General features: G+C 43.6%; 1 protein-coding gene across 6 annotated transcripts in view; it reads left to right on the forward strand.

The window, feature by feature from the left end:
* PDE1C (phosphodiesterase 1C) overlaps positions 1 to 20389 on the forward strand; it is a 311437-nt gene that overhangs the window by 187610 nt on the left and 103438 nt on the right. The window contains exon 1 of one of the 6 annotated variants that reach the window (XM_035129011.2): positions 2558 to 2567. The exons of the other annotated variants lie outside the window; for them this stretch is intronic. The gene's annotated coding sequence lies outside the window, so the exon portion shown is untranslated. Of the gene's footprint in view, positions 1 to 2557; positions 2568 to 20389 lie in introns of those variants that run through there. 6 annotated transcript variants of the gene reach the window in all.

The raw sequence follows: 20389 nt of genomic DNA on the forward strand, positions 1-20389 counted from the left end.
ATGAACCAATGCAAACCTCTGCATTTGACAGCTTTCCCTCACAATGTTCTGCTGTCATAATTAATTGCAAAGTGCTCCATCCCAGGATCGGATAAAGCTGCTGTAGGTAGTTGCATTCCAGAGAGGCATGTGTGAACGGTCTTGAAGATATTGCCATTTGATCACTGTACTGTAATGGGCAAATCCAAGATACTGGCTAATTCCAGTCCCATACCTGCCAAGTCCCGGACTGCAGATTCCGGGACCGGCAGCCGCGTGACACTGGAAGGTGCATAGACGCAACTTCCGGTGTCATTTTGCCCATCTATGGGCACCAAAAATGGCCAATGCCGACACCGGAAGTTGCGTCTTCGCACTTCCGGACATGCATAGACGCGTCTTTTTAAACCGGCGCTGGCCATTTTCTGTCCCCATATATGGGCAAATCAGGGGGAAAAATGGCCGCCGGCAGGAAAGTATAAGGGAGAATAATGGGAGACGAAGAGATACGGGGGACCGCCGGGAAACGGTATGAAAAAACGGGGGTTTCCCGGGGAAAACGGGGTACTTGGGAGCTATGCAGTCCTGAGATATTTAATGCACCTTAGACAAATTTGCAGCAATATTTTTTATTGCAGTACCTCTGAGTGCCAGTTGCTAGGAATCACCAGAGGGCAGAGTGCTGTTGCACTCCGGTCCTTCTTTGGGTCAATGTGAGGTCAATGTGAAGACAGGATGTTGTAGCTACACTAATTGGGCTATTGGCCTGATCTACCGGGCTCGTCTTACCTTCTTATGAAAGTGAAATCTGTTTTTTCCTTACCTTCTAACTTTTTTGAACCTCCTGCACCCACATATTGCAGGTTCCCATTGTTAGCAAGAAGGCTGGTTTTTATGCCTCTGTATATTCCTGACTTCCAGGAATTTGCATATTCCTGCTGACTGTTACGACATCCCATGGCTGGCTGTTTCAAAGATCTGCTGTCGAATCTCTAAGAGAAGGCATGAACAAAGAGGGCATGTTGAAAACTCGCTCCCAGTGGTCAGACTCTGGGCTCCTGTACCGAGGAGGGAAAAGGAAGTTCAAGCAACAAGTTCTTACCATTATATTGGGGACGTTTTGAGTGTCAACAGCTTACATTTTTTCAGGAAAAGTATTGGGAATCACTTTGAATGGGAGGCCATTGAGAGGATGAAATGGGTGAAACCCCTCTCAATTGAGGGCAGTGGCAAGAGGGCAAAATTGGGGAGAGGAGTTGGGAAAAGTCACTAGCATCATGTGTGTGCCAATCACTTGATGACTGTAACATCAAGTGACAATGTGTGCATATGTCTTAGCAGATCAAATACTTTGCTGGGTCAGCCACCAAGGGGCTGTCTCAGCCCTCCTCAATCTGGTGCCCTTCCTATATTTTGGACTACAGCCACCATGGCTGCGGCTGATGGGATTTGTAGTCCAAAACATATGGGAAGGGTGGTTGATCTAATTACCCGGTGTGGTCTGCTCTGAATGGCAGGGCTGTTCCTGGGTTTTGGGCATCGGTCTTTTGCAGTCCTGTCACCAAAGGCTCATTAGGTGTAAATGCTGGAAATCAAACGTGGGACTATTAAAAACATGTGCTCTTCTACAGAGGTACAGGCCCTCCGCAGATCACCTAAGAATCCTTGAGCCCTAAAAATTACACAAGAGGGTATAAATTGTCTTCCTGTATTATGTCTGTCTCTTTGTGGCAGAATCATATATAGATGATCTGTTCAGTATGGAAATCCCTGATGTAACAGGGCACCTCGCCTTCAGCTGTGTATTCCCCATTCCCATGTCATAAGACAGGCACCAAATCTGAATATATTCTGGTCCGTGCTTTTTTTTTTTTACTTGAGACTTATCTCACCTAAGGCCCACCTGTATTCCCTACCCCCTTTTCACACATTCTTCTTGAAGTCCATAAATGTTGCTGTGATTGTGATTCATGATTTGTATTTTAACTTATTACCTATTTTGTGTTTACTATACACTGTTTCTATGCATCAGTTTAAATCGGTATATTAATCCATTGCTCTTCAGTTGACTTTAGTACTGTTCTCCAGGGTTGCCGCTCAGAGGCTGCATCTGTCAAATTCAGTTGCTAAGTTCTAGACAGCCTTGGTGATTGATGATCAGACTTTTGGGGGAGTTATGCTGAAAATACAAACAAATAAATGCCAACAAGAAATGAAAGGTGATCGCTGCTATATAGACCAGACTGGGAGGCAACTGCTCTTGTGTCTGCGTTGTTTTCAGCTGTAACATGCAAATGGAAGATTTATAATACCAGGGATTTTTATTGCCTGGTTATGATGACTGGAATGGTGGATATGCATGGTAGAAAAATGGCACATTTTTTTGACTCCAAGGAGTTAGCTGCTCTGGAGGTTCCTCATCAACAAACTTGTCCTTTGGATCTTATGCTAAAGCTTCACCTCCTCCCATTATTGAAAACACTGATCCATTCACCATCTCCATCCCCATCCTAGGTTGACCCTACTTATTCCTCATGTTTATTTATGTTCTTTTTCTGCAGGAGAAAATATAAGAAAACATCACAGAGGTAGGTATCGAACGCAGAAGAACTCGAAGGCATTTGGCAGCGGGGGGAATCGGCAGAGATTATTTGTTGTTGTTTTAGCATTGTTCTTGTTCATGCTGTGAACCAACTACACCAAGGACAGGCAAAGTAAACCCATGGATAGAATCCATCCCACTAGAGCTTTCCTGCCCCTGATCTTCTACTGCAACTCACCCAGGGGTTGGTTGTTACAAAAGCATTAGAGATCCTGCAGGGTCTTGTGCTCCCAACTTCTGCACTGGTATTGGCTGGTTGGGATTAGATCTGTATTGATTAAACAAACCCCTTAGGGATTCAATGGGACCTCTGACTAAATACGAAATGTAGTATTTGACATGTATGTTGGGATCTTAATAAACCAATGCCCACTTTCTTTGGAGAAATCTGCCTGCTTTATCTTTTATTGTGCTTTAAAACAGACATCAGCTGTGACCTCGTAATTATCAGGTGACTCTGCTTTATATAAGGAAACACTTGAAATCATGCCGTGTTGCAATGATAAGAGATAATGCAGCCTAATATTATGTATTGTTACACGCCACCCCAGTCTCTGAGCGGTGCAGGATTCCAAGGGTACAGGCACTTTCCCAGAGTTCGTGTTTCCTTTGGAAATGAGGCACAACACAGACTGTGGTGTCTTTATGATATATGGTTTATTCACACATATATACAACCTGAAGCTATGATGGAGGGGCTCACACCATTACTCTCCAAGAGGTTCTTGCTTCTCCCATGCCAGCAGAAATCAGCCACGGCCCTCTGTCCCTCTGTCCAGCTTTATGCATTTAACAGACTGCCACATCTATCAGGAGTTATGGGGAATCTGGCACCCCCAAACCCTGTATCTTTGCCAGGGAATCCTAAAGAGAGTAGAAGAACTAGTCCCTCTATAATAAACTGGGCCTCCATCTCTCACTACAGTGCACTGATTATATACCTTTATGCAACATAATGTTGACCCCCTTTCAGGTCGTCAGTGTCTATATTTTAGGAACTGCCCCATTATCTTGATTGTAACTATTGTTGGTATTGTATTTTAAAACTGGTTTTGCCCAATCTGGAAATTTCCTCCTCCACCCACCACCTCTTCTTCTTCTTCTTCCTCCTCCTTCAACTTTCTTTTTTAATGAAGTCATATTGCAGTAAAAGATTCACAATTTTGCAAAGACTTGGGATGTCGTATAAAAACATTTGGTGAAATGTAATGTTAAATGCGTGAAATGTCTCCATCTCCTTCTTATGGGTAAAATGTGGCGCAAACTTTCTACACATTTTGATTGAAATTTGTCTGGACTGTTTGGGGTCAAATAGAATTGCACTGGGGTTGGATTCTGCCCTTTTGCTAGCAGTTGACCACCTCTGGTTTAGGCCTATGCAAACAAAGAAGGTTTGAAGAAGGCTTTGGAGTGAGTGAGTGAGTGAGTGGAGAGGTCCTATTCTGTCCTGCAATTAGCACTTTAATGAGCAATATCATGTGCTCCTGCTGTGTCAACTTAATGCCTTTGAAAACAACTGCAGGCTGATAATGTTTTCATCATAAACATGGGCATTTCGCAGCTCTCTAGGCAAAACCCCACTTCATTAGCCTCAAGTTCAGAAGGGCACTTGATCATCAAGCTATGATGCCAAGCAATCACTGCAACGCCAAGAAACAGCGTGTTTAATTAGGGTTGCTCATTTTTCACATCCAGGTTACTTTGGTTAAGAGAAGGCTAGCCAGCTATTTAGATAATTAGTACTTTGATGTTTACTTTACAGAGTTGGGTGCTTACTGGAGAGAAGGGTGGGGCAGAATTATCGAGAACTGTCTGGTGTCAAGCTGTCTGGCATAATTCTGTTCCATTTTATGGGGAATCTGAACATTTAGGAAAACATGTTCATTCTACAGTGTGCTCTTCCTAAATTAACATCAAGTACCTGGCAAGGCTGACCTGGCAAAAAGCTGGTTTAATGACCCTCTGATGAGTGCATGGAAATCACTGGTACTGCTTAGGAGCACCAAGTACCTTGAGGTCATTTGCATGCATAGTCTTGTGAAATTGATCTCAGAATATTAATTTGCAAAAGGCTTAGGTGCTACTTTGTTTGTACAGCTTATTGCAAAATAAGAAGTGTGCAAAAATGTGTTAGGCATATGCCGTGGCTGTCAGTAGTATTTGGAGAAGAGTGGGGGGGGGGAGTCTATATCATATCAGAAATATATTAGCATCCTATATAATTATGCTCCATTTAAAAATAGCCTCAGTTTATTGTTCCTTAATTTTGGCTTAATTTCCTTTTCACTTCTTATTTATTGACCTTGCAGAGTTATCTTGATTATCTAATTCTTTAAACTCCCCCAAGTAATTATAATGCTGCTCAGCTCAAATGAAGCAATTCTGGGTGTTGTGGGTCCCCCCCCCCCAAAAAAAACCTTTATCTAGTAAGACGACTGAACAGCAGAATGCTATGTGAAAAGACTTGCCACGGTACTGAATGATCACTTTGATTTGAATTAAGATATGGTCGGATTAAAACGTTGTAAATAAAGGAATGTATTAATTATGAACAGGAAAACCTGTATCTATTTTAAAACAATTCTTCTGCAAGAAACTGTAGTCTTTGGAATGATGTTAGCAACCCTTAGGGTCTAGTGGTATAGGACTGACAGCATATAACAACTCATAGGTTGGGCTGTGTCCCATGCAAGCGTACACAGAAATTAGCCATATTTTGAGCAAGCACACACAGACGCCTGTGTGCTTCAGACCCTAAACAGATAGGTGGGCATTTTTTCTCTACACTAGGTCAGTATTTATCAGCCAGAGCCAAGCAACCATAAAGGGGACCCTTCAGTGCCCGCGCCCCCCCGGCAGCCATGGCAACGGCATCGTAGACAAGCCCCGCCCCCTTTGTTCATCCAGTCACCCACTTTATGGGAGACCAAGCAAATGAGGATCAGAGAAATGGTGAAAACCCTTCTTAGAGGCATTTAGGTGTCCCAGATCTTGCTCTCATAAAAACTTCCTGGCAGTAAGAGCTGTTTGGCAGTGGAATTTGCTACCAAGGAGTGTGGTGGAGTCTCCTTCTTTGGAGGTCTTTAAGCAGAGGCTTGACAGCCATATGTCAAGAATGCTTTGGTGGTGTTTCCTGCTTGGACTGGATGGCCCTTGTGGTCTCTTCCAACTCTATGATTCTATGATTCTAAGAAGTGACGCCATATTGAGTGGAGGATGAAGGGAGCGGGAGGCATAGATTTAAGAAATGTGTTAAAGGAATGCATGGAACTGAACTTCCAGTAACATGTTGAAACGCTGTACTGAAGGGAAGGCCTCTTGGGAATTTGGGACTCTGTGTTAAAAAGTGGAAAGCCGTGATGTATTTTCTCTGTATTTTCGGGGCAGTTGGAGCGTATGTTGTGGGTTCAGATCATGTACTGAGATCCTGCTTTGGGTATCTTTCTAAGGCTCTGTATATGGTTACAAAGAGGAGGGTCTTCTTAGAGTGGGGGGGCCTCCCTAGGGAATGATCTCTTCTAGGATGGCAGGCCAGCCTGCTCTTGGCTATCTTTTAGGAGGACTGCAAAGGATTTCCACCTGATTGTAAGAGACATAAATTCAAGCTGCTATGGTGGTGTTGCATTCCCTGTGCCTTAATTCGTTTTACATTTTAAAGTGATGTTGTACATTACAGTGGTACCTCGTGTTGTGAATGGGATCCGTTCCGGCGGCCCGTTCGCAACATGAAGTGCCACATCTGCGCACGTGCGTGATGCAATGCGGCGCTTCTGTGCATGTGCAAAGCGTGATTTAGCGCTTCTGCGCATGCGTGCAGGTTACAGACGCGCCGAACCCGGAAGTAACCCATTCCGGGACTTCTGGGTTCAGCGTGTCTGTAACCTGAAAAGATGCAACATGAAGCTGACGTATCATGAGGTATGACTGTACTTGGTTTTATTTTAAATCATTCAATTTTTTAATCTTAAGTGTAAACTAATGGGGATCCTATTGGGCACAACTGCAATCTATACTTTGTGAGGAAATACATTAACAATTGTAGTAAGCATGATATTGAAACGAAAGCCATAGAAATGGAGTGAGTCTATGCACATTGCACCCCTATTTCACCAGTCTGGGAAATGTGTTAGTTGTCCTGTTGTTTAGAAGATTCTGGATTGTGTTGTACAAGATCCACATTATTTAAAGATGACACAACAATTAAAATTGATATGTTGTTGCTCTAGAATAGGAGTGGGGAACCCATGGTCCTCCTTATTTGCTGGACTGCCAATCTCTGCTGATGGAAACGGACGTCCAGCAATCACCGGAGGACAACAGCTTTCCTACTGCTGCCCTAGATTTAACCTTTACTTTAGGAGAATGTTGTGTTTTGAAGACCCTCACACGCACACACACAAAGCTAAGCCTTTGTGGGATCTGCCCCCATGAATTTGTTTTTACAGATTGCTCTGAAGAATCTTTACCCTTAGACCCTTGTTAGCTAACACGAAGATGGCTGCAATCTGGGATAATTTAAAGCCGTCTGTCGTTCATCCGTGTTACATTTAAATAGCAGTTCAGGGAGCCAGGGAGTTTGAGTTCTGAAGCCAAGAATTACCATATTTGCAGAGTGTAAATATACTCAGAAGATGTTAGCTGTGAAATAAATTTGCTGGTTATCAACCTTGCAAAATAGGTAAAGATGGTTTTGGGTGCTTTAATTAAAAATAGCTCTGGATCATATTCCTATATCTACATGACCAGTTCAAAGGCCACAAATATATTCTGGGCTTTGGGGAGGTTTTTGGGGGGCGTGGGAGGGGCAAATGAAAAAAATCATAGAGCACACTTTCTAGTATTCAAAGAAGCCAAATAGAAACTGGCTTCAAGGTCATTTGTCCTAACATCTCAATGAAAGCTTCATGTTAATCTGCATTATACAAAGGAATACGAATAGGGGTTTACTATATTATCCTGCAGTCCCTGGCCTTCTGCCTGGTGTGTTCCATGCAGTGTGGGCCCAGCGTGGTGGGTTGGGGGGCACTTAGTTCTTCGGGCCCACAGGGAAGTGTCTGTGAAGGTTGTGGTATCTGGTCCAGGGGGCTCCTGCTTGCCAACTTTCGATTTAGTGCCCCACATCAGACTGGAAGTCACAAACTCAGTCTGGTCCACTAGCAATGTAGTGGGTGGCCAATATAAAAGGTAGCCATTTACTTGTCATTCATTGAATATGAGTATACTGTATATCTTATCAATTTGCGCTGCCTACAGTTTTCGTGAAGAAAATCCAAGTGAGAATCTTGAAGCAATTATTAGTGTGGTTTGTAAAGGAAACTCATTAATCTGAGCAAGTTAAATCTTAAAATGAACCTCAGGATATTTTGAGGTTTATTTTAATTTTGACTACATTTAATAATAATAATAATAATAATTTTTATTTATACCCCGCCCATCTGGCTGGGTTTCCCCAGCCGCTCTGGGCGGCTTCCAACAGAAAAATAAAATAAAATAATCGATTAAACATTAAAAGCCTCCCTAAACAGATGTTGATTGATTGATTGATTGATTGCACCTCCCCTTTTATTCAAAGAGCTCAAGGTAATGTACATGATTCTCCTTGTTGAATCCCCACAAGAACCTTGTGAGGTAGCGACTGGCCCAAGGTCACCCAGTGAGCTTTATGGCTGAGGGGGCCTTGAACTCTTTTCTCTTCCAGGCCCTAGTCTGATACTCTAACCACTACACCACACTGGCTGTCTAAATGGAGATTGTATTTCCCCATATTTGTGCCAATAGACACTCTACTGCATTGGTAATGGCCTGTGAGCAATAAATATTTATTCGATGTTGGACTCAAAGTCAGACACTTGGTCTGGTTTCTTAGCCGGCGACATTGAAGCCTCTGACCCCTTGTCTTGCTCAGCTAAACTCTGGGGCCAGATGCATGTATGAAGTCGTGACAAAACCTTGCAGGGTCTTACATGCAAATGCATGTGCTAACACCATAATGATGATGACATTTCTTGTAAATGTGTCTAATAACACCCCCTTTCACCCAACAACAGCAGCAACAAACTTTGGCACTGAAACCGTTGCTTGGAGGAATCAACAGAGTTTGGGAAGCTGCAGATTAATCTCAATAGCTTGCTTTGACAACATTCCAAATGTCATTCTGTATTCAATTCACTCACTTGAGTCTGTCATGTCATTTTGTGGATAGGCTTCTCGGAACACATTTTAACGTATTGTTTACGATAACAGACGGGCACTTGAGGAGCTATTACGACCCAGTTCTGGATATTTTAAGGGGCAGGGAATTGTTCAGCCTTTGCCTCAGTTCCTCCTGGATTGTCCTGACAAAATGTCTTTATTCAAAGCAAGACTCCTCGTGCTTAATGCAAACTAGGAGAAGACCTTTGGGGTTTCGGAGAACAGCGCTATTATCAGTCTTTATGAGGCTTCAGTTCATGTCGCACAATGAGTCCATGCTCTGGATAAGGGACCTGGAGTGGCAACAGGGCCTATTGTGTCACATCACCTGTCATCTTGCAGAAGTGATAATGCACCAAAGCAGAAGACTAGAGCTCCACTACTTTCCTCTGCCATAGGAGCACCAGGTAGAGCGCTGTTCAAAACACGCAATGGCTTCAGAAGAATGAGTAACTGATTCACCTCGATACTGTTTGTAATATCTGTCAAACTCTGTTGCTTAGCATCATCCCTCCACCTCTCCCCTCTGCATGTGTCAGATAAAAATAGGTCCTCCTGTTTTATATTACATGGCAGGGTTCCTCCTCCTTGGAGATAACTTGGAGATCAAGTGAGTGGAATGAAACATGTGCTTCCATGGGCACTTGCTGGTCATGAAAGGACCCTGGACCACTTGGCTATTTCAAAGAAGCTCCTTTTGCCTTCTGTCTTATATATACAAATAGTAGTGAACCCGGTTTTCTGTCGGGCCTGATGTAGCTGGAGCGGAACCATCCACACAGAAGATGGGAATATCAGCAAGCCTGGGGGAACCCTGAATTGAGTAGAAGTGCAAAAACAAAACAAAACAAAACACATCTGGGTGGGGCCCCTAAACAGGAAGATCTCAAGTGACTGAATTACAATTGATGGTTGTTGTTGTTGTTGTTTAGTCGTTTAGTCGTGTCCGACTCTTCGTGACCCCATGGACCATAGCACGCCAGGCACTCCTGTCTTGCACTGCCTCCCGCAGTTTGGTCAAACTCATGTTCGTAGCTTCGAGAACACTGTCCAACCACCTTGTCCTCTGACGTCCCCTTCTCCTAATGCCCTCAATCTTTCCCAACATCAGGGTCTTTTCCAAGGATTCTTCTCTTCTCATGAGGTGGCCAAAGTATTGGAGCCTCAGCTTCACGATCTGTCCTTCCAGGGAGCACTCAGGGCTGATTTCCTTCAGAATGGATAGGTTTGATCTTCTTGCAGTCCATGGGACTCTCAAGAGTCTCCTCCAGCACCATAATTCAAAAGCATCAATTCTTCGGCGATCAGCCTTCTTTATGGTCCAGCTCTCACTTCCATACATCACTACTGGGAAAACCATAGCTTTAACTATACGGACCTTTGTCGGCAAGGTGATGTCTCTGCTTTTTAAGATGCTGTCTAGGACAATTGATGGTACACATAGTATTATTTGAATTTGTAAGTGGTAGGTGGGTCTATGGTGCTGGAGGAGACTCTTGGGAGTCCCATGGACTGCAAGAAGATCAAACCTATCCATTCTGAAGGAAATCAGCCCTGAGTGCTCAGTGGAAGGACAGATCCTGAAGCTGAGGCTACAATACTTTGGCCACCTCATGAGAAGAGAAGACTCCCTGGAAAAGACCCTGATGTTGGGTAAGATTGAGGGCACTGGGAGAAGGGGATGACAGAGGACGAGATGGTTGGACAGTGTACTTGAAGCTACCAGCATGAGTTTGACCAAACTGTGGGAGGCAGTGCAACACAGGAGTGCCTGGCGTGCTCTGGTCCATGGGGTCACGAAGAGTCGGACACGACTAAACAACCACAACAACAAGGTGTGTCTGTGAATGTTTGCACAATGAAAGCAGGGCAACGTCTGCCCTTCTGCTTCCAAAGTGGCTCAGCCGGGGAACATTTCCTCTGGCTCTGCTGCGATAACTGCTGTGTAGCTTCCTTTTCTTGGTCCACCGGATTCCAGTAGCAATAGAGAAAATGGACAGCAGGAAGACCAGAAAATAAAACAGTGGGCAGACAGACAGAGCCACCGCTGGAGAAAGAGACCGGAGCATACAAGGCAGGGGCGCCCACTGCAGTGCAGGCTTGGACTATTCCTACAGGGCTGGACCTATTATTAGGCAGAGAGCTGCTGCTGAATTGGGAGTCCGCCATGTGCCCCCTAAGGTAGCCTGCTGCCCAGCAGAGGATGCTGAAGTAAGAATCAACAGCCAAGTGGGTGGGGGATGCACCAGTGGATTCTTTGCCTCAGGCAGCAAAATGTCTTGAGCCTCAACACCTCCCCCTTCTCCAGTATTCTCTTGAGATGTTGGCTTAATTGGTTTCCCTATTTGGTTCTCCCAGGGTCACATTTTTTCTTCCAAAATGGCACGTATGCTATCATTGCTGGTGGTTTTTTTTAAAAAAAATAATAATAAAATAAATAAAAGTAACGTGATGAAGCAGGAAGTGAAAATGCCCCCTAACTGCAGAAGTGAAATTGACAAGAGGATTCTCCAAAAGTTCCCTGAGCGGAAGAAAACCAAGTGGGAGGTTGCGATGAAGAGAATGCCAGAAGAAGGAGCAGGAGGTTGGCACACCATCGCTGACCTATGCAGAAGAGCATCACATCATGGATCAGCACACACAGGAGACACCTGATCTTCTCCCTCCCTACCTGGCGCAGGAGTAATGACGTTCGAAGTGGGGGAAGAAGCATTATATGAATGGGTGTAAAGCACATTAACTGAAGCGGAGGAAGATTCCCGAGTGAGTGAAAATTAAAGCACTTTAAAACAAAGGTGGGGTGAGTAATCAGAGCACAAAGAGCTCCTCAAAACACTTGACACCCCACCCTCAAACAGAGCAACTCAATTTAAAAGCAGGCCTTTCCTCCGATGGGTGTTCCATGCCCATCTTTGCCTGTCTCTCCCTTTTCTGACGGTCCCATTTCCCAATTAAAAAAAGGAGGGAAGTGGGCAGCAATTCTGGATTTAGGGCAGTTCCCCCGAGTGGGCACAAAATATAAATAAAACAGGAATTATTGTGAAAATAAGAAATTTGGGGGGGGGATTTTGTCCTCACTCAGGGCGCCATATTACCCAATTTCATCCCTGTGGGCAGTGGAGGGACCCTAGCAACAGTGGGGACAATTCTGACTTATTTTGGAGGTGATGAGGAGATGCAAGGAAAGCCCTTAGAATGCATGTGTCATTTTGGTCTCAGGCAGAGCGCTCTCTTCTGATCTAGCCTTACAAGAAATCCCCGTTCTGGGGTTTCTTGGGATAATGTGGAGCCTGGCTATTCCATGGCAGCTTTTCTGACTAATCTGGTGGGGTGCGGCCTCGGGTGACGTTGCAGCAACGTCAAGCTGATGTTGAATCCAAGCAAGATGGAGGCACTTTAGGCGAGTGATTCTCAAGTCCAGATTATTAGTCAACTGCCTGCTTTGGGTGGGAAAATACTCTGACCCAAAGAGAGGGTTTGTAGTCTGTGTGTGTTCTTGGATCCATCTTTGTCGCTAGAGGCCCAAATGGATAGGAGGGTCTTCCACCAGCTTCAGCTGCTAAAACAGCTACAGCTGTTCCTCGAAAAAGGTCACCCATGCACTGGTAACTTCTTGGCTGGATTTCTGTAATGTGCTCTATGAGGTTGGTCCAGAAGCTTTAGCTGGTGCAAAATGCAGTGGCTTGACTGCTCTCTGGGGCAAAATATTGCCACCAGCTTATACCAGTGCTGAAAGACCACGAGCTGCCAATTAGCTCCTGGGATAAGTCCAAGGGGCTGGTTTTGGTGTGTAAAGCCCTATTCAGCTTGGGACCAAAATACTTAAAATACTGTCTCACCCAGGGGTCAGCAAACTTTTTCAGCAGGGGGCCGGTCAGACCTTGTGGGGTGGACAGACTATATTTTTTGGGGGGAAATATGAACGAATTACTATGCCCCACAAATAACCCAGAGATGCATTTTAAATAAAAGGACACATTCTACTCATGTAAAAACAAGCTGCTTCCTGGACCGTCTGCGGGCTGGATTTAGAAGGTGATTGGGCCGGATCTGGCCCCCGGGCCTTAGTTTGCCTACCCATGGTCTCACCTGTTGTAAACCCAATGGATCACTGTGTGATCAGTAGGTGAGGACCTACTGCAGATAACCATCTTATCAGAAAGTTCATTGTGTAGAGCAGGCATCCCAAAACTTCGGCCCTCCAGATGTTTTGGACTACAATTCCCACCATCCCTGCCCACTGGTCCTGTTAGCTAGGGATCATGGCAGTTGTAGGCCAAAACATCTGGAGGGCCGCAGTTTGGGGATGCCTGGTGTAGAGTATAGGAATTGAGCCTTTAGTGTTAAGGCACGTACCCTTTGAAATTCCCTTCTATTAAATATTAGTCAGGCACTATCTCTATTGTATTTTCAGTGCATTTTCTAATCCTATTCCAGTCTGCATCTGTCTTAGAATTCTTTTAAAGATTTTTTTTAGATGTTTTTAATTGTTATTTTTTGTGTGCTTGCCATTCTGTGCTCCTTTGGGAGGGAGGGTGTGATATAAATTTAATAAATGAACTGATAAGGAAATAGGTCCTGGAGTATGTCCTTATGTGATGTGCAAAGATGTTGTATCTGTACATGTTTTGGAGCTTTGCTCTGTTGAGCTGTAATGAATTGTTTTCAGCTTGGCACATTTAGTTTCACGTTGAATTCTGCATTATTTGCAGGCGGCTCTGTTCATGTTATTGCAGCCCCTGATGTATGGAAGAAAAAGAGGTGTGATTAATAAACTACTGAACAGTAATGAAGATATCAGTACAATAAATTCCCTGTTTTATCAAAAGGCCAATTGTTAACTGTACATGACTGGGGCTAGCTCCAGGCAGGAAAAGAAAGCAGCCAGTTCACTGACAAATGAGACTTACATTTAAAGTAAAATAGAATGGCAGTGTAATGCACACTGAAATTTGCTCTTGGCTTTAACTACAGAATCGCTTGGAGCGGAGAGATTGAAAAGCTGGTGACTATGCTTATGCTTTGCATAGCAATGCCATATTTTAGATATAAACCTTTGTCAAGGCTAGATCCCAGGACACTGTGGTCCTTATAGTGCATTTGTAAAAATGCCATGGTTTAAGGAAAAAGGAATGAAATTGCTGCTATCAGTTGCTAAGCTGTTTTATTATGAAAGCCTTTCTCGTGTAAGTGTTGCACAAAATGTACCCACGCTGAAGGATGTTGAAAGATTCTGAAAGCTCGATTATTTATTTTCTAGGCATTATTGGGGGGGGGAGGGGACACTGGCATTCTGCAAAAGTTTTAATTATCACTTCAGTTAGAGTCATTTACTATATTTGTGTTATTGCTTCAATTAGAATAGTTTATTTTAGTTGTGTGCTGTTAGTTGGCCAAAGAGCATTAGATTTTGGATTACAATTACTGTTACATACCAAGTGATGTGATATAATAGGCTATTCTGTGTTGAGCTCTTGTGTATCGTGATACAGAAGGTCTCTCTTCCCCAAAGTGAGGATAAGCTAGAAATGAAAGGGAGAAAGAAGGGAGAAGATGTGGAGCCAATCAACAGTCGTACCTTGCAAATATAAGCCGCAACCTATTCAATATGCCTACATTTTTAATTTGTCAAATAATTGTAATCTTTCCCCAAGATAGCATAGAAGAATCATATTATTAATCATGAGATGGGCATATATTAATACTGGAGGACCTCAGTGTTTGCTTCCTACATTGCATCCCTATCTGCTGTTCCTCTTTAACAATTTGATCCATCTCTTAGTGGAGCCTTTTCATTGATCTCAGCAGACTATGGATGGGGACCCAAAAAGAAACCTTATTAACGCACTTTTTCTGTAAGTGATTAAAGTGTAGAATTGGGCATCTTTCCTTGGTCAAATCTGAGCTTAACTGTAGCAGAAATGACTTGCCGTTTATGTAGTAAACTCTATGGGTTGCTGCAATGAAGACTGGTGTGTATCTTGCAGAAAAGGCAGACTAATAAAACCTCTCTAATCGGGGCTGTTAGATGTCTTTAAAGGAAGGCCATTGCTTAAAAGGGGGCTTTATGTTTACTTTTGTTTATTCTGAGGAAATTCGAGGAAGAGCTTATAGCTCAGCACAAGAAACAGCCAAGGTCTCAGATTGAATTCTTGGCATATCTAGACAGAAGAATTATGTAGCCGGTGATGTGAAAGACCCCTTCGCTAGGGTGCCAGTCAGTCAGTACTGGGATAAATGCACAAATATTCTGACCTCATTTTAGGTGGCTTCCTTTAAAACTAAAACTAAAATAAAATTCTAAACATGCTGTGAACTGCTGAAACCGTGTTCTCGACTCCTTTTCAGTTCTGACATTCTCCTTCCAAGTGATTCCCCCCTCAGCTTGAGCTGGGAAGAATATTAAATCTTAAAGTGGGTGCAAAATGACTTATGGTTTATTTACAAGTCCTTTCCAGAAGAAATAGCACTGTGACCTTTCGGCCATGCTACTGGCTGTTAAATGGTGTTTCTAAAATTAAACTGTTCCTCTCAGTCTGTGGTAATTGGTAGATCCACTTTGCAGGACGTTTCTATGCAGCAGAAGTAAATCCTGAGTTTAGGATTGCAAACTAATTACTCAAACAGGCCTATAATTCTTCTTATTTTGCATTATATGAACAAGGAGTTGCATGTGGTTCTACAGAATGAAGTCCTATATTGAGTCTGAATCCATCTGACATTTAAACAGTTATACAAATATTTTCATTTTAGTAATGTCTGTCAACAGTTTTACCAAAGAAGTATATATATTTTTTCCCTTTCCAATATGGTATTGAGAAACAGTCTTTTTTCTGTATAATGTTGCTGAGGTTCTAAATAAAGCACTTTTGGGTGAGACACGTCTTGATGAAGAAAACGCAAAAGCAAAACATCGTTTGGTAATTTTACAGGCAGAGATATAACCTGATCTGAATGCGAGAAAGGCATCCCACATGTGAAATTAACTGAGATCTAGGTAAAACATCTATCCATATTGAGCATATCAGTTTCCTCTTCAGTCATCCGTGTACATTTGCAACCTGCTGCTCTTTTATAAGCATGTTAATTAAAATGTGAAGGCAGATGGCAAATCTGAAATGGAACATATTAGGCTAACCGCAATACCTTGGTGTAATGTAAATTACCTAGCCAAACCCAAGCACTTGGCGAACATAAATAGGTGCTGTTGTTCCTATACTTAGTAGCAGGATGGTTGTTGTGGAGAGGAGACTGCAGGGACGGCCCTCTCAGGGATATTCCAGGCCCCTCCCTGAATGTTCAGTTTTCACTAAGAAAAAGAAGAAAATTAAGTCACCCTTACTCATGGCAATATGAGGGAAGGTGTGCATGTAGCATTCTACCCAGTTGCCCAATACGAAGTCAAATTGCTCCACTTTCTCCTTTGCACCCTAACATTTCTAGTTGCGGACTTCCTTAGTGGAGTTCTGCTCCTTGTGTGAGCTACGAACTCATGCCAAAGAGCTTACAATACGTGATCCCAATGCTAGCTCATGTCTAAAGAGGAAGGGGGCTGTGTATCCTATGCAGTTTCAGAAATAATAACATCTGTAGGCCCCGTGAACCAGCAAGGTTTGTGCTTGCAGTTCCTCTGAGGGGGCGACTTGACTTGTGCAGTTTCCTCGACACTCCCTTCTCATTGGTGGATGTGTAATAGGCCCGTAGGGCAGGAGCGGAGAGCTAAAGGAGCCCAACAAAGCTGAGGACGACTTTGAACAGGGGCAGCCAGTTACACATCAGCTCTCACCTATCCTGCTGCAACTTTTAATGAGTGGATGCAGCGAAATGGTTAGCACATTTGTTTGGGCTGGTTGGCAGGCTGGCAGATAGATAGATAGATAGATAGATAGATAGATAGATAGATAGATAGATAGATGATAGATAGATAGATAGCTGCCAAGTACCCCATTTTTCCCGGGAAACTCCCGTTTTTTCATACCTTTTCCCGGCGGTCCCCTGTATCACTTCGTCTCCCGTTATTCTCCCTTATATTCTCCTGCCGGTGACCATTTTTTTCCTGCTTTGCCCGGGAAAAATGGTCGGCGCCAGCACCAAGAGTCGCGTCTACGCATGTCCGGAAGTGCGTAGATACGACTTCCGGTGTCACCAGCGGCCATTTTTGGTGCCCATAGATGGGCAAAGCAACACCGGAAGTCGCATCTACGCACTTCCGGACATGTGTAGATGTGATTTCCGTTGCTGGCACCAGCCATTTTTGGTGCCCATAGTTGGGCAAAGCGACACCAGAAGTTGCGTCTACGCAACTTCTGGTGTCACGCAGCTGCCGGTCCCGGATTCTGCAGTCCAGGACTTGGCAGGTATGGATAGATAGATAGATAGATAGATAGATAGATAGATAGATAGATAGATAGATGTGTGTGTGTGTGTGTGTGTGTGTGTGTGTGTGTGTGTCACTGCTGGCTTCTCTGTCATTCTGAATCCTCTGTAAGCCAACAAGAGGACTCTCTTAATCTCTAGCACGTTGCTGTTGACACAGCAATACTAACATCCTCAGTGAATCAGCCTACAGCTGAAAATGGCTGGTACTGCTGCACACTCTGAGCTTCCTCCCACTTGACTGTGGCCATGCCTTATAGTAGGTGCACTAGCAACAGCAAACAATGGAATTGGCTCAGGGCATCCATCAGCAATGCTCCAAAAGCTGTGTCTGTTCCATTGCTGTACCCAAGCTGTTCACAGTCATTCTAGGTAATAGCAGACCCTCCAAGTGTCCTTGTTTTCCAAGGACAGTCCCAGATTTACAGAAGCTGTCCCAGTTTTTTATTTGATCCAGAATGCCTCGCTTTCCCTTAGAAAAATCTCTATTTTCATCAGAGAAATGTTAGAGAGGACGTTCAATTTTCATCGGAGAAATGTTGGAGGGTATGCAACAGTGCAAGTGAATTCACCAACCGAATGACTTGTACATGGTAGTTGGGCTTTGGGGGATACCTGGGAATGTGTATGTATGGTCAGCAAGGCACCACCTCATTTAGACTTAATGCTGAATACACAATACAGTGGAACCTCGGTTTATGAACACCTCGGTTTACGAATTTTCAGTTTACGAACGCCGCGGACCCATCTGGAATGGATTAATCCACTTTCCATTACTTTCAATGGGAAAGTTCGCTTCAGTTTATGAACGCTTCAGTTTATGAACAGACTTCCGGAACCAATTGTGTTCATAAACCGAGGTACCACTGTATACATTTGAAGCACATTTGAAGCACATTCCTCCCCTAAGAATTCTGGGTACTGTAGTTTATGCCTTAAAGTGTTCCAATTCCCAGCAGCACTTAACAAACTACAGTTCCCAGAATTCTGGGGGGGGGGAGGAGTGCTTTGAATGCACTATAAAGATATACAGTGGTACCTCAAGTTACAAACACCTCAGGTTACAAACGCTTCAGGTAACAAAATCCGCTAACCTGGAAGAGTTACCTTGAGTTAAGAACTTTGCCCCAGGATGAGAACGGCAATCGTGTGCCGGAGGTACAGCAGCAGCAAGAGGCCCCATTAGCAAAAGCACGCCTCTAGTTAAGAACAGTTTCAGGTTAAGAACGGACCTTCGGAATGAATTAAGTTTGTAACTAGAAGTACCACTGTAATGTGTACATAAGCCCTAATAATGAGAGTCCAATAGAAAACATTGCTTTGTTCAATGTAAAACGAAGTTAGCTAATAATAGAAAGTAGAAAAGGTAGTATTTCCCAACAGTGAACAATGGTTAATGACTTTTGGCCAATGTAAGGAGCTGATCATAGTAAGCATTTATTACCAAGGTGCTATGCATTGAATTTATTTCCCCTTCATTGCTTGACATTGGAGCTATGAATCAAACACTTGCTATTTGCTTTCCGTTGTGCAAGCAATTTCCTTGATATACTGATAATCAAACAACACATCTTTACAAATTGACTGTGCATTATTTTGCAATTGGTTTAAAGGACAATGAAAAACTGAAGCCCGTTTCTATTTTATATAGTCTCATATTTATGGCAGTCTTGTACCATAAATATTGCTTCACAAAAGAAAAGAAAATAACTAGTTTTTCTCCCTGACAATAAATTCTCTACAGAAGAATATTGGATTGCAGTATAAACAGTGATTTTTAGCAACCTTGTTCTAAGGAGAAGAGTCTGTAGTGAAGATCATTTTTCTGTAGTAGCAGAAGAAAAATAAAGTATGGGTACCACCATACTACCCAGCGGGAAGGTAAACGGCGTTTCCATGTGCTGCTCTGGCTTGCCAGAAGCGGCTTAGTCATGCTGGCCACATGACCTGGAAGCTATACGCCGGCTCCCTCGGCCAATAATGCGAGATGAGCGCGCAACCCCAGAGTCGGTCACGACTGGACCTAATGGTCAGGGGTCCCTTTACCTTTACCTTACCACCCAGACAGAATGAAGAACCTTTCTTTAGGCTGCAAGCCTATGACCCATATACAGTGGTACCTTGGAAGTCGAACGGAATCTGTTCTGGAACTTCCAAAATGTTTGGAAACCAAGGACCATTTCAATTTGGGGAAAAAAAGATAAAAGTGGTTTGGAAGCCAGGGCATGCATCAATCTGAAAGTATCCATAATTTGGTTGGGCTTCTAAGAAACTTCACAAGAATTTGGTAGTCGGATCACAGGTGCATATTTTAATCCTGAATAATAGACTCAATGACTCAGTTTTGATGCCATGATTTTCAACTCCAGGGATACATAGATTCCTCTACCTTTTCGTAGACTGTGTCTTAGATTAAAATGACTAATTTGTTTTTCACTTGTCTTTATGAACCATCACGGGGCATCAGAGACTTCATTAAAAAAAAAAAAAACCTTCCTTCCTTCTAATTAAATGAGTTGGAGCTTTAAAAAAATTGAATTCTTTCCTTTCCCCCTCAGCAGAAATCAAAAGAAATGGATTTCGCCCAGGGCTACCTATTTTTGGGACGCAGGTAGTGCTGTGGGTTAAACCACAGAGCCTAGGGCTTGCTGATCAGAAGGTCGGTGGTTCAAATCCCTGCAATGGGGTGAGCTCCCGTTGCTCAGTTCCAGCTCCTTCCAACCTAGCAGTTTGAAAGCATGTCAAAGTGCAAGTGGATAAATAGGTACCGCTACAGCGGGAAGGTAAACGGCTTTTCCGTGTGCTGCTCTGGTTCACCAGAAGCGGCTTTGTCATGCTGGCCACATGACCCGAAAGCTGTATGCCGGCTCCCTCAGCCAATAATGCGAGATGAGCGCCGCAACCCCAGAGTCGGTCACGACTGGACCTAATAGTCAGGGGTCCCTTTCCTTTACCTTTACCTATTTTTACCACCACTAATCTGGGGGCTCCAACACTATGTTTTGGACTATGCCTGCTTTCTTATGATACAGGCATCAAATAAGCCTGACCCATCGGGTCAAATGGAGCCTACTAGCAAAAACAGGTTTATTGACGCCATAGTGGGTAATTTGGTATGAGGGGTGATGCATGCACAAATATTTGGCCAATGCAGTGACCCCACAGATCTGGCAGTACTTTCCGTCTTGGGCATGTCGTTTTGTTGTTACCTACGATTGCATCTGACTTTGCGAGGAGGTA

Source organism: Zootoca vivipara, chromosome 12 (genome assembly GCF_963506605.1).
Source record: "Zootoca vivipara chromosome 12, rZooViv1.1, whole genome shotgun sequence".
NCBI lineage: Eukaryota > Metazoa > Chordata > Lepidosauria > Squamata > Lacertidae > Zootoca > Zootoca vivipara.